Below are 13,707 nucleotides of genomic sequence, written 5' to 3' on the forward strand. Positions count from 1 at the left end.
TATTAAGTAGAAACATTCCAGAAATAAGCAATTTGTAAGTTTTAAAAACTCGTGCTATTCTGACTAGCATGACAAAATCTCCCAGAGTCCTGCCCCACCTTGCCCAGGACATGAATATTCCCTTTGTCCAGCATCTCCACACAGGACATAAAACACAATAAAATATTCTGAAAGGAAAAGACCACATTCACATAACTTTTACTACAGTATAGTGTTATAACTGTTCTATTTTGTTATTAGTGTTGCTCATCCCTTACTGTGCTTACTTTATAAAGTAAACGCTATCACAGGTATTATGTATAGGAGAAAAAACAAAGTACAGTATGTCACATAGGGTGTGGCAAACCCCCAGTTTCGGGCATCCACTGGGGGTTTGAAATGGATCCCCAGTGGATAAGAAAGGACTGCAGTATGTGCAAACATATCAGTTTTAATTAAACAAATCTGCTTAAAACACATCCACCCATGTTAATGTCGGTGCTGTTTTTAATTTCAAAAGGAAAGTAATGATTCATTTGCAAGATAAGTGCATGGATTGTCAACAAGGACTTCGAGAGGGTGAGAGCTCCACCAGGCTGCCAACAGCGGCCTCCAGAGCCACGGGTCTGGCCCTGTTTGGCAGCCTCCACATCTCTGCCCGGCATAAAATGCAGCCCTCTAAACCAGTTGTGTGGGATATTGTGTACATCTATTACAGAAAATGCAGCCGAATGCAACAGAGAGGAGAATCAACATCCCTATATTCCTCTATCACCGCGCCATTGGCCACAGAATTTGATTTTGTGTCTTTGTCCTAACATCATTTTTCTTTCTAAGAGACTAGGTAACAAGGACTCTCCGAGCAAACGCGAGAAAGTTAAGGTATACACAGAGCAGAAACTAATTGTGGAGATCATTTAGTACAACCTGTTGCTCTCTCAGATTGAAAAAACGGAGACTCAAAAGATGGAAAGACTTGCCCAGTGCAAAGGACTCTCTCATTTCTCATTTCTTTCTCTGGATGAGAAAATATACAGAATAAATGATGCCATCGTACCACAGAAATATTGTCATGATATTTCTCCCTTGAACCTTTCCTTTTTTTGAAAATAGGTAGCAATCCACCCCCCTAGTTGTAACTGTTGCTGTAACTTCTAAGACTAACTGATTAATAGTAGTCACATGACAGTTTTCTTTATTTAGTCATGTTCTTTTCTGAAATTGTTTTTGAACTCTAATCTGAATGCCAATGCTGTCTCTCCTTCAACCAATTCCTTCTAAATGTCACTCTTTTATTATTGGAGATTTCAGAAAAGAGGCATGGGAAAATTAGTATGAGTAGTTTACCAAAAGGCTAATAAAAATCATATGACTAAGTTAAGTAACAATTATGTTATTAGATCATGAATTATGCTTTTGAGAAAACTGAAATAGAAAATTCTGTGGACATACATAGCTAATGTTATAATGTAATAAAATAAAGATTATGTACATAAAAAGTTATTTACTTGTTAAATAGTGTATTAATATTTCTTACTAAGATATAAAATGCTTCTTGGCAATTTTTAAATCAGTGTAAATCATAATATTGACTCGATTATTTAAAATTAACACGGAAAACACACTCATCACAGAGAAGGCAAGCACATGGCTGACAGTTAATCTGTGACTGTGTGAAAACTCCGTTAGCTCCAATTCTGGGGTGGTTTTAAACAATTCATCACACCCTTTCCCTGTTGACAATGACACAAAAACTTGTCATAAATTATGATGTGACATAACTCTACAATTTTTCAGCACCTAATAGTTACATAGTTTATTGATTAGAACCCTCATTGGTACCACCTATAATTTTCTCCTAAGGGATTTATAGACGCCCCCCCCCCTAAACTGATCATTAATAATAATTAAAGACATCTGTATCTTCTCAGAAGAATTGTTTAATTTTTTTTGCTTGAACAAGCTGAGGTAGCTTAATGCAAAGCCTGTATGTAATATTCTAATGTTTTCCTTGAACTATAGTGAATCACGCACGTAATGATTTGGCACCGAAGGTAGACCTGCCACAGCCCATCCCGGGACTCGGCGATACGCCCGTGTGTGTTGTAACGGTTAAAAGTGGGAACTCGGGAATTGGACTTATCTGCCAGCTGCATGACCAAGGGCCAGGAACTTGGCTACAAGACACTTCCTTTGTAAAGTGCAGATGGTAATAACTGTGTTGTAAGGATTACATGAAATGACATGATTTTTGAGAAGTGCTCAGAACAATGCCTTATCCACAAAATAAGTGCTTCTCCCATCTCCCCCACTTCTTCACCTAGTTGCAGCAGCAGCAACAGAATTAGTATTGTCATTACTGTGTTATATTGTATTTGATTTGATTCTCTCCAGAAATATTTTACTACAATAGTCATCAAATATTATAGGAAAAGATGATAGGATCTATGTCATATGTATTTCAACAGTGATAAAGTACTCATTAGAGATATAAAGCTTTAAGTAATAAAAGATGATGTTATAAAGCTTCCAATCTTAATAGGGCAAAGAATACAAGTTTATAAATAATTTCAATGACAGCACGCATTTCAAAGTGGCAAAGTAGATGATTGAGCAATGTATCGTAGGAGGAAGCTTCTGAACCATAGTTCTCTCTATTCCTTTTTAAAAAGTATCTGGCTATTTTTGCAATAATTTTTATGTCCCCAGATTTCCTACTTTGCCTTATCTCATAAGGCTTCCACTTAGTCCCTTAGCAAACTCGAGGCAAGGAGCTTGGGTAATCTAGTGACATTAGAGGGATTCTAGAATCAATACCTTTCCCCCAAACCATTTTAGATAGGACGCCCTAAGTACCCTGCACCACGCTTCTTCGTCTGAGATTTGTGGGAGATGGAGTGGAGAACACAGGACTAACCAATGAACCCAGGATACACAGAGCATGGTTTGCCCTGCCGACGAACCGGTGCTTAAAATGCAGGGAAGGTTCTTATTTGTTCCGTATGAATTTTCTATGCACAGAGTATGGATATTGAACACTTCTTTCCAATCAGGAGAGTCATGACTGAAATATCTATTCCACGTCTCCAAAGGTTGTTTCATAGAATTTTAGAAAAAAAAAATACATTCTTGAATGCTTAATTATGCTTTCAACCCATCATGCTGGGGAGGCTAGTAATAATAGCTTAATCATTATTCATCACAAAAGATCTACTGAATCTTATGTTCTAGAAATTCATCATATCTTTATAAGAGACATATTGAAGGGAGTTCTGGACTTGGAATCAAGAAACCCAAGCACTGCTTCCAGCTCAGCTGCTAACTAGCTCCGTGACAAAGAACAATGTCAGCTCAATTCTCTGGATGTTAGTGTCCTATACTGCAAAACAAAGAGTCAGTTTCTAGCAGTTGCTCCATAATATCAGCAATTAGTGCCCATGCACTAATTACTCCTATGATTCCATAGTATGACTCAGCCGTAGGTACCATCGGCCATCAGAGGCTGCTACGTCCTTGGGGAAAATCTCAGACACATTCCAGCCTCTCATCCTCTCCCCCCACCTTCCTGTCCAGCCTTCCCCCCAAACAAACCAGACAAAATGCATGCTAAACCTGGGAAGACACTCAAAACTTATAGTCCAATAAAAGAGTGGCGTTTTCTTATTATATCCAATGCATATATATATATTTTGTTGGCATTATGGCATCGTATCCTGGTATTTTTTATAAGGAAATAAATTTGACTGAACCAAGAAACACTTCTGTAAAAATATATGTGGCAATAAGAACAGGCTGTAGTAATAGATAACTATCTCAATTTATGTGAAGAAAAAAGAAGACCATGCTATTTCAAACAGTCTATTGCCAGGTCATTACCGCTAGCTAATGCATAGAACTGTAAGAGAAATGAAAGATGGATAGTTCATGGCCACTATAATACTTCGATCACAACATCAAGTTCTTATTTCCTTCAGCAGCTACACTTAAATATTTAACCATGCCCACAAGATGAAAAAGTGGGGAATTTCAGCAACAGCAATCTATACTCTCTTCTCACTTAGGTTTCAGCATGTATAATACATCAGTGATTAAGATTCTTTAAAATCTGCCTTAAAAGTAACTCCCCTGATGCCTCCTAATGAAACATTCAACTTCCTGGGCTGAAACATGCAAACATTTTTAAAAGACTTGAAGAAAAGGGGAAGGGAGACAATTTTCCTAATACAGGACAGCTGAATGACATTTTTCCTCTAAACTTCTTCACCACCTATTGTACCATTCTTAGCAGAGCAAAAAGAAAAAAAACTACCTCTGGAAAGGTTAAACAGTAACATGTAAATAATTCCTCTACTTTGGAAATGCCACAGAGATACAAACCAACAAGTGACTCTGTGAGCATCCAGGGAAAACCCATCACCAGCTCTGTCAGTCTTTGTGAATGCAAAGCAAGCCTGCTGCTATGCACAGATATCTTCAGCTGCAAGACACGCCTTGCATTTAAACCATCTGCTCGTACAACTGGGAAATGAAGACCTCACCTGGATGAAGACAAACAAGGACTCTAAGTACACAGTGAGCGAGCCAGCCAGCGCACACTCACGGTCTTTCTGGTGAATACATTTGTCTGGCAATGCCAGATTTACATAAGGCTCACAAAAGTGAGTTCTGTTTAAATATGTGTTAATATATGTGTTATATATGTTAATATGTGTTTTATATATGTGTTCAATATATGTTTTAGTTTAAATATATTTAAACTAAACGTACCTCTATTCTAGCTGAAATTCATACATTATGAAGCCATATAATACTTTAAAAGTAGAACTCAAATAAAACTTTTTAGTAGTTCTTACTATTAGAACTTAAACACTAAGGTTTGGTCCTTGGTGTTTTCTTCTTTTCTCATTATAAGTTGGCCTTCAGAAATGCCACCCATTATTATGGGATTCAGTTCTCTCTTCTATGAGAGTCTAACACAATTCTCCTATATTCCCTCCTCTGTCCTGATTTCCTGATTTAGAACTCCAATGTCCTTTTGTCCTGACATCATCATGTCACATTCTATAAGCTTGAAACCTAGCATTTCCTTTCCTCAAACCCCAACTCACATCGACAGCGTACTATTCTCCAAAGACCAAAACCACAGAATAATCCACCTCTCTTTCTGCCTTGCTCCTACCTTCCAATGAGTCACCACATCCTACTGATTCTTTGTCTACAAAGTTTCTTTCGTGTGTTCCTCTCCAATGGCAAGGTCCCAATTAGTTTCACTGCCTCTGTTATGTTACACCTGAAGAGCCGAAGTCCCATCTTCTGGTAGCTTTCTATTCCAGTCCATCCCTGTAAGGGTTTCTTCTTAAAGCTCTGCTGCCTCTTTTTTTATTTCCCTTCCTGTGTTAAAAGCCCTTAGATGTTGCCCAATGCCAACCCAGAGAATCTGAAGTATAGCCTGTCTTTGAATGCTTCATATCAGGACTCGTCAAAAGTTCTAAACAGCTCCGTAGCTTTAGTTCAAACTGGTCCACGTCTTCACACACCATTAAATAACACAGCATGCGTAGTGGAAAGTGCAGTGGACTTTGACAAAGTTCTCAGTTATGGGGCTGACTCTTTGTAGTAAGAGCTATGTGACCATGAGCAGGCACTTCTATAAAATTGTTCTAGCTATAAATATGAAGGTTACAAACCATTCTACTTATCTCACAAGATTTATGTGACCAAAAATAAAATGCCTTCCATTTAATTACAAAAAGGCTTCCGGGTAGGGCAATGACTACTGCGCTGACACAGTCCGGGACACGAAGCTTCAAGAGCACACCCTAGATAGGTTGGTCATCCAGTTTTCAGACTAATTGGCTTGCAAGTCCTCTCTAATGCTACGAAATACTGCTAAAAAACTCCCCCAACAAAATCAGCTAAAGCAAATCTTCCCTTTATTGTGACTCTATTAAAAATATAGACACAGTTAAGTTAGATTTGAAACTCCTTGTTCCAACATTAAATGTGAAAAAACAAACTGTCTACTTGAATGTAAGAAATATCCTGTCAGCTAGTGAGAAAACAAGATTGACATCATGAAAATGTTTTTTTCAGGATTCAGAGGCAACCAAGGTAACATTCGAGTTAACAGTATGCCATGATTCACCATTGGTAGATAAGGTGTTGCAGGCAAGAGGGAGCGAGCACACTGTGCCCTGTCCCGCCCGCGGAACACAGCCATAAAACCTGGACAGGAGGCACACGGCAGCTATTTGAGGACTCAAAATGACGGTATTGGCAGAATTCATTTCCTATGGCTGTATATCTGCCCCCCGCCATTTTTTGGCTAGCTATGGGATGGGATGACACCAGCTCCTCAGAATACCTCTGAGTTCTCACCATGTGGCCTCTCTGTAGGCAGTTCGCAAGAGGGCAGGTTGCTTTTCCAAGGCCGGCGGGAGAATTTCTCCAGTCTGCTAAGATGGTGTCAGTCTGATATCTCAGATACCCAGTGAGGAACGTGTTTTAAGGAGGGAGTTATCCACTGTGCAGATATGTCAAGAGAGGAGCATGGAGAATTGTCTGCTGGACTTAACCATACAGATGCCATTCATTCCTGATCACGGCAAGAGCTATTAAGGTGAAGGAACAGGGATGAAAGCCTGGTGAGCATGGATTCAACAGACCAGCATCGAAGGCAAAGTAGAGACAACTCATATAATGGTTCTTCTATTAAGAAGAGCAGGGAAGTAGAGTGGAAGTTACAAAGAGATTTGGGAGATTTGGTGGCATTTTTAATGCTAATAGACATGGTCTGGTACAAAGGAAATAATCATGATACAAGAGTAAAAGGGGATAATTGTTGATGTAATGTCTTGGATAGGTGACAAAAGATGCAATCTAAAAGACAAGTGGGGGGGTTGACTTTAGACATGGACCAGAGTTCATCTAGAGTAACAGGAGGAAGGGTAAATAGGAGCTGATGGGTTGGTAAAAAAAAAAAAAAGGTGTAGGAAATTGTCAAATTCCTCTTCTCAGTGAAACAGAAACTAGATCAATCCAATGAGAATGAGGAAGAGGGAAGATATTTTGGAGGTTCCGGAACAAGGATGTACAAAATAATGGTCCAGGAGAGCAGGAGGGCAAACAGGGAGATCTAGGAGGGCGATAGACTGGGCAGAGAGGGCACCTATGACGTTAGGGGTCATGGTCTCTCACGAAACCTAGACGCACAGAAGTCAGAGCATCCTAGCCTGCTCAGCTGTGAGGATGCAAGTGTGGAGAATCTGAACAAAATGTTAGCTCTAAGACGTGACTTTTAGGATCAGTCACTTGGTAGAGTCGAGGAGCAACAAGAAGGCTACTGGAAAGATACGAGATGGGAATCAGAACATAGAATACTTAAAATTAAGACTTGGAGGGGCGAGATTAATGACAAAATCTAGGGAGTGACCAAGGGAGTGGGATGCAAAGCAGGTAGAGGAAATCCTAAGAGCCCAATGAATTCACAAGATCAATTCATAAGACGTGTAGGAGGAGCAGTGCTGAAGAGGGACACAGTGAACTGAGAATTAAAATCCTCATGAAATGAGGGCTGGTGACAGCTTTAGGTCTCCCTAGTAATGTGAGAAACCCAACGATATATCTGAGGCCGTGAGCCTCAGTCCAGGAGAGTTTTCAGAAGATGCCCACGCTACAGCAGGTATGAAGGGCAGCTGTTCAGCAGGGCTGTTAGGGAAACAGAGCCAGCTTCCCGTTAAATGAAGAAAAATGACTGAGGATAGGGGATAGGGCTGAGGGGGGCCTCAGGCATCAGAATACAGTTGGGGAGCAGAGGGCATTAGGGCCAGAGTTAGAAGTGGACAAACAGGGGAAAGGAGGGACAGCCATGTGGAAGGACTTCTACGTGGGGACCCAAGAATGAGTAATGGCTTTGCCACAATAAGGAGACTCGGTTTAGCTGTGCAAAACATGCATGAACAGACAGGGCAGCACTTATTTTAAAATACTACAAAACCTGAAATTTTCCATTCTCCGATTTTAGGTTGTTTTACTACATTGTCTTAATACTGTGTTACTAAATCGCCGGGTAATTACTTTAGAGGTCAAAATGTGACTCATTCACAGTTAAGACAGTCTGGTTAGAACAATAAAAATCCCTCCAGAAATTTTTGTTAAAAGGAAGGAAAGTAATTAAAGCAAAATTCAAGACTCATGGCAAGTTCAAGTACATGGAAAGTGAATGTCTTTTATTCATGCGAAACAGAATGGGAAGATCAGCAGGAATCAGCCAAATGTCCTGCACCAGTTTCTCAACACGAAGTGCGTGAGAGAGCAATACTTTTTATCCAAATATCTCCCTTTTAAAGCATTACTTCACTATTTCTGATTGTAAGAGAGCATGTCTATTAGTAGTTAAGAGGTGTATTTTCACATCTCTAAAAAAATCCATGTAAGAAAAATAATGGGCCCGGGTAGTTGGCTGACTGAGGTTCTCAAAGGAAGGAGAAAGAGTAAAAATTCAGCCAAAGGATCGAAATTGTCAATTCAAGAGAGATGCCTCTATATCCTTTTGTAAATTTTTGAGAACCAAAGAGTTCGTGTGCCAAATAAAAGTTTCACAAGCTTGAAACAACCCTGAGAGGCCCAGAGAGATTAAGGGAAAGGCTCGAGGACCCCTCACAAGTCATCAGCAGTGCTGGGATTTGTCCAATCTGAAGGCTACATCTGATTTTTTTAAATTTGTTTATGAAAACCAAAAGATGAAATGATGGTTACTTCTTTATCTATTTATTTTTAGCTTCCTGGTCAATAAGTAGTAAGGTTACCCAGAACTTCTGTCTGACTTGGCTACAAATCAGAGGTTCTTACGACTGTCTCCTTGGATTTGATCATTTGCTAGAACAGTTCACAGGACTTAGAAAAGTACTTACCGCTACCTTCACCAGTTTATGATGCTACAAAGGGCATCATAAAGGGTGAAGATGCACAGCCAGATGGAGAGACACATCAGGTGAGGTCTGGAAGGGCCCCGTGTGCAGGGGCTTCGGTCCTGAGGGGCAATGCACCGCCCTCCCAGTGCATGAATGTGTTCCCCGACCCAGAAGCTGTTTGAGCCCCACACTTTTGACATTTTTCTGGAGGGCCGCTTGCGTAGGCATGAAGGAACGTTCATGCAATTTCCGGCCCCTGTCTCCTTGGAGGATAGGGTGTGGAGCTGAACGTTCCAAGCTTCTGATCAAGTCTTGGGCTTTCTGGTAAGCAGCCTGCAACCAGGAGCCCAGGTGTCTTGTGCTCAGAGGAAAGATCAGGTAGCTCAGGAAGCAGGTTTCTTAGGAGCTTTGGTGTGAGCGGTTGGGAGCTACACCAAACCATCACAAAATTGATGAAAATTCTTCAGAACAGGACAACACACGTATTGACTGATATTAAAGCACGCACAAAAAAATCTACTTCCTGGACACTATGACTAGTTAATGCTAGAATTCGGATCTGGGTTCTTTCCAGTGATGTGACTTGGCTTCCAGTCCCAGCTACCCTCTTAGGCAAACCTGCACCGCCTTGCGACGGTCTGCACTTGCACTTCACCAATAAGCTTCATGCACCGATTATTCATATGCATGACCCAAATGGAGGGGGACACTCTTGCCCAGAGTGAGTAATCGTGTGCACTTGTGAAACGTTACTTGTTCTCCATTCTCGGCCTCTCCTCTAGTTTAAGAGTTGCCCAGGAGTCTATTCGTCAGATTAGTTCCACAAGCAAACCCTCCTCATACTTGGAAGTTCATGAGCCTTCCTTTCTGACCATCCCTCTGTACTCTGTAGGGAAGACATCAGGTGGCAAGTTTGTAACACTTTCATGGAGGAATGAACCCATAGGGTATAAAAAAGGGGAAAAAACACTCTCCAGGATGGATGGATATATATATTCCTGTTATTTACTCACCTTAGCTCTGAATCTCAGACAAAATTGGGCTGCTTCATTTTATGTGCATGATTAGAAATTTGTTTTAAATCTTCACCCCCTCAACATTGATCGCTTGCCTCCTGTATGCACCCTGCTCTGACCGGGGCTCAAACCTGCCAGCCAGGCCTGTGTCCTGGCCAGGAACCAACCTGCAAACCTTTGGTGTATGCGGTGAGGCTCTCACCAAGTGAGTCACCCGGCCAGGGCCACCACTGGCATTTCCGAACTCAAAGAATTTATAAAAACAATCTCTGAGAAAAAAATAATAATTTTATAACAACTATTATAAAACCAACTATATGCATTTTTATTATTTTCCCTCCACTGAAGCCTTCACGTATCCTTTATTATCTCAATATATTTTTCAAATGAACTTGACAGGAAAGAGAACATTACTCAAACAGCGCCTCTTTCAGGGCCTAGCGGGGTTTGAGAGAAAAAAGGAGATGTAATGAAAGAGAAAGAATAGGGAGGGAGCAAGCTTTCTCCTCTGTAGAAGCATAAAGGAATCCTTTACTTAAAATCTGGCTTATGAACCCATAATTTAAGTTCATCTCAGTGACGTTATTATCATTAACAGACCGATGGGAAAGTTTAAGCAAAGTCACTCACTCCTGGTGACAGTAATGGAACCCCTGTTCCCTCCAACATCACAATCACAGGCTTATCCTCAACGTGCTTGGAAGGCTCCGTCCCTTGGCCACAGAAGCAGCTCATTTCCACTAGTCCTAGAAATAAATCTCAGTAGCTGGGAAATTGAGTGTTGGTTGGTAGTTTACAGGACAAACAAGTAAACCCAAGAATGCTTAGAAACTGCCTCTCCTACTTACTGTGTAAATCCCTGGAAAAATCTTCAATTTGATTCTAGATAAGAGAAAAATAATCCCTGCTCTGCACCATTTCTAAATTGAGGATTGAAACTTTTAATCCTGCCTTGAATTACAGAGACTGCATCAATTTGGGGGAAGATAAAAATAAAATAAAGCTTAAGTTATCTGCCATGACTTTGATGGATGCATGAGAATTAAACCAAGTTTATTATGGCACCTTAACTTTCTTTTTATTGATATTATGTTTTAATTGAATGTGTTTGTTTACTTTCCAACTTACATATGTGAACAGCAGAAAGAAGTAACATTCAGCATGTATCTCCAAGTGAATTTGGTCATTTCATTTGCTATTGTAATAAATAATATAATGTAGGCCCAGTAGCACTGAGGTTGGGTCCAATTAAACCTGCCTTCAATCATGGCAGTTAATTTTAAAAACTAACTGTGCAAGATGGTAAAATTGCCTCATAATATAAAAAACTCGTCAGTGCCACACAAATCCTTAGTTACCTAATATTTTCTATTGAATTTGAATAAACTTAAGTAAAGGGACCCTTAAACCAAGGGACCCAATGGATCACCCACAGTAAGGCTGGCCCCATTGCTAGAAGCAACGCCCCCTCCCCCTCCTCACCCACCCTGGCAACACAGCCTTGGGAAAAACAATTTGCTTATATTGCGCAAAATGTAATAAAGTGAAGCAAAATAAACTTCCCTTTTCTCTTTTTCCTTCTCTCCTATCACTTTATCTCTGATCCCATCCTTCTCTTTTGCCTTCTAAAAATTGTTTATCGTATTATTTTTGTGTATTTTCAGCCTTCTTATTTTCCATCCATAAAATGGTATTCTTCTTCCTTTTCCTGACTCGACTCATTTATCTCTGAAGTCGTGCTGCAAACAATCTCTTTAAAGCGCACGCTCACCACGAGACAGCCATGCTGAGCCACAGCACGAGACATCCGTGAGTTTCACTTACTGGGTCAGGGTACCAAATCCCGGGACAGAGCATGCCAACAGAGGGAATACACTGTCAAGGGGAAGGTCACTTTCTACATTTTCTCAGGCATGATACCTCCAGCACAGCTCACTCATGTATATTAAGAAGAACTGACAACATGTCAACGGAAAAGCGAAGTCAAACCTCATTGGAAATACAGTTAATAAATGGGAACTTTCTGGGGATCATTAGCCTCTATTAGCTGGAACAGGAATGATGAGCTCTGACCTGCTTCTTCACGCACCTGCTCGAAAGCCTGATGCTACAAACATGGCCCTTTGCTGAAACTGAGGAGCCGATGACAAGCCGTTGGTGGGGGGTGGCGACCAGACCTTTCCACTGATGTGCTTGGAGACGGTTGCCTTTCAGGTCTTAATGAGAGTGAATTTGGAGAATCTTCTGGCTGCACTTATTCCTTGGGCAGGGCATATCACAAATCGAGGGAGAATAACTGGAAGGCAGCGTGGCCAAGAGTCTAAGTTGCAAGAATGACATAGACAGATGTTGTGTTCCCCGGTTGCCCGAAGTTGACACTGAGCTCAAAACCCTGAGAAGAAGCGTTTGCAGAGAAACACAGGCACTCCACTTTCAGAAAGTGCCAAGGGCGCATAAGCCTCTACAAATGAGGGAGGAGGTGGCGGTTAGTGTGGAGAGTAATGTGTGAGGCTACGGATGAGGCGGAAAAGCGGATTTGCTGCCTTGTAGGTCTTGGCCGAGGTTTTTGCACAAGTTCATGTTCATGTTCCTGCTCATTCGGGGGTGGGGGGAATACAAAGTTTAAAATAGGACAAGAGTATGATCCGATAAGGACTTTAGAAAGGATGAGTTCAAAATGATGGTTCTTATACCAGATCAACCAAGAAAGAAAACGGACCAAGAGGCAGAGCGTTCGGGGGAAGACTTGCTCAGCGTGGGACACTTGTATTATTAGGTGACAGTGAATATAAGACTGTGTCTACTTATTGAAGCTCCATAAACTCTGTCAATGACCTTAAAAGGCCATGCATGCATTTTGCCACTCCTTCTCCCTACGTTCTGTACCAGTGTCACAGTTGGCATCTATATAGGACACTGCATGAATGGATTGCGAAATGCCACGCCGGTTGGCTGCGCCTGCGGCCATGTGATGAGGCTTGGGAGAAACAGGGGAGAGTCACTGCGTGTGGGCATGGCATGGCGGCTGGGAGTGGAAGTGGTGTGTGCAGGTGTGAGTACTCATTTGGGTGAAGACCATGGTGCCTGCCTACAGATACGTGTTAAAGAATGTACTTCCGGTGGGAAAGAGTTGTTTTTATTTTCAGCCGACATTTCCTAAATTACAGAGCTATGTTCCTTGGGACACCGTGTGTGCTAAGTTGTGAAGAGGTGTTCCAAGAAGAAACCTTCTTATGGTCAAAGTGGTTTGGGAAAAGCTGCTGGTGACATGCATCCTCTGAGAGTTCCCGCAGGCCTTGAGGACTGATGAAGGCTCTGAGAGTCTTATAGCAAGGAAGCCCACCACCCTTTTTTAAATATAGCATTTCAAACTTATTTGACCATAAAACTTCATTCAATAAACGTGCACATATAACTGAAGGACGCTAGTGTTCCAAAAAATCCTGTTTGGAGAAAGCTGATACAAAGTGTCCAGAGCAGCAGACACACAGGGGTGATAAGGACAAAAGTGACTTTGGTAAACACAGCAAATTCAATGTAACATTTTCAAGTCAAACATAATTCCCTGCAGGCCTAATCATCTCTGAAAATTATCTTCAAAGCTAAATTAGCTCTCAAACTTCCTAGGCAGGTAGGTCTGTGTGTACAGCTATTAACTCAATGTGACTTGCACTTTAAAAGAGGGAAGACTGCAGGCTTTTCTACAGGAGTGGAGGTGCTATTGAAGTCCTCTAGATATGTGTTGTCTTTTCAGTGACCGAAGACTCTACTTTGCAATTTGACAAATATGACATCTTTTG

The 13,707-nt window shown here is 41.1% G+C and overlaps 1 protein-coding gene across 4 annotated transcripts in view; it reads right to left on the reverse strand.

The window, feature by feature from the left end:
• Positions 1-13,707, reverse strand: part of INPP4B (inositol polyphosphate-4-phosphatase type II B) — a 271,452-nt gene that overhangs the window by 156,713 nt on the left and 101,032 nt on the right. The window lies entirely within an intron of this gene.

Source organism: Desmodus rotundus, chromosome 9 (assembly GCF_022682495.2).
Source record: "Desmodus rotundus isolate HL8 chromosome 9, HLdesRot8A.1, whole genome shotgun sequence".
Taxonomy (NCBI): Eukaryota; Metazoa; Chordata; class Mammalia; order Chiroptera; family Phyllostomidae; genus Desmodus; species Desmodus rotundus.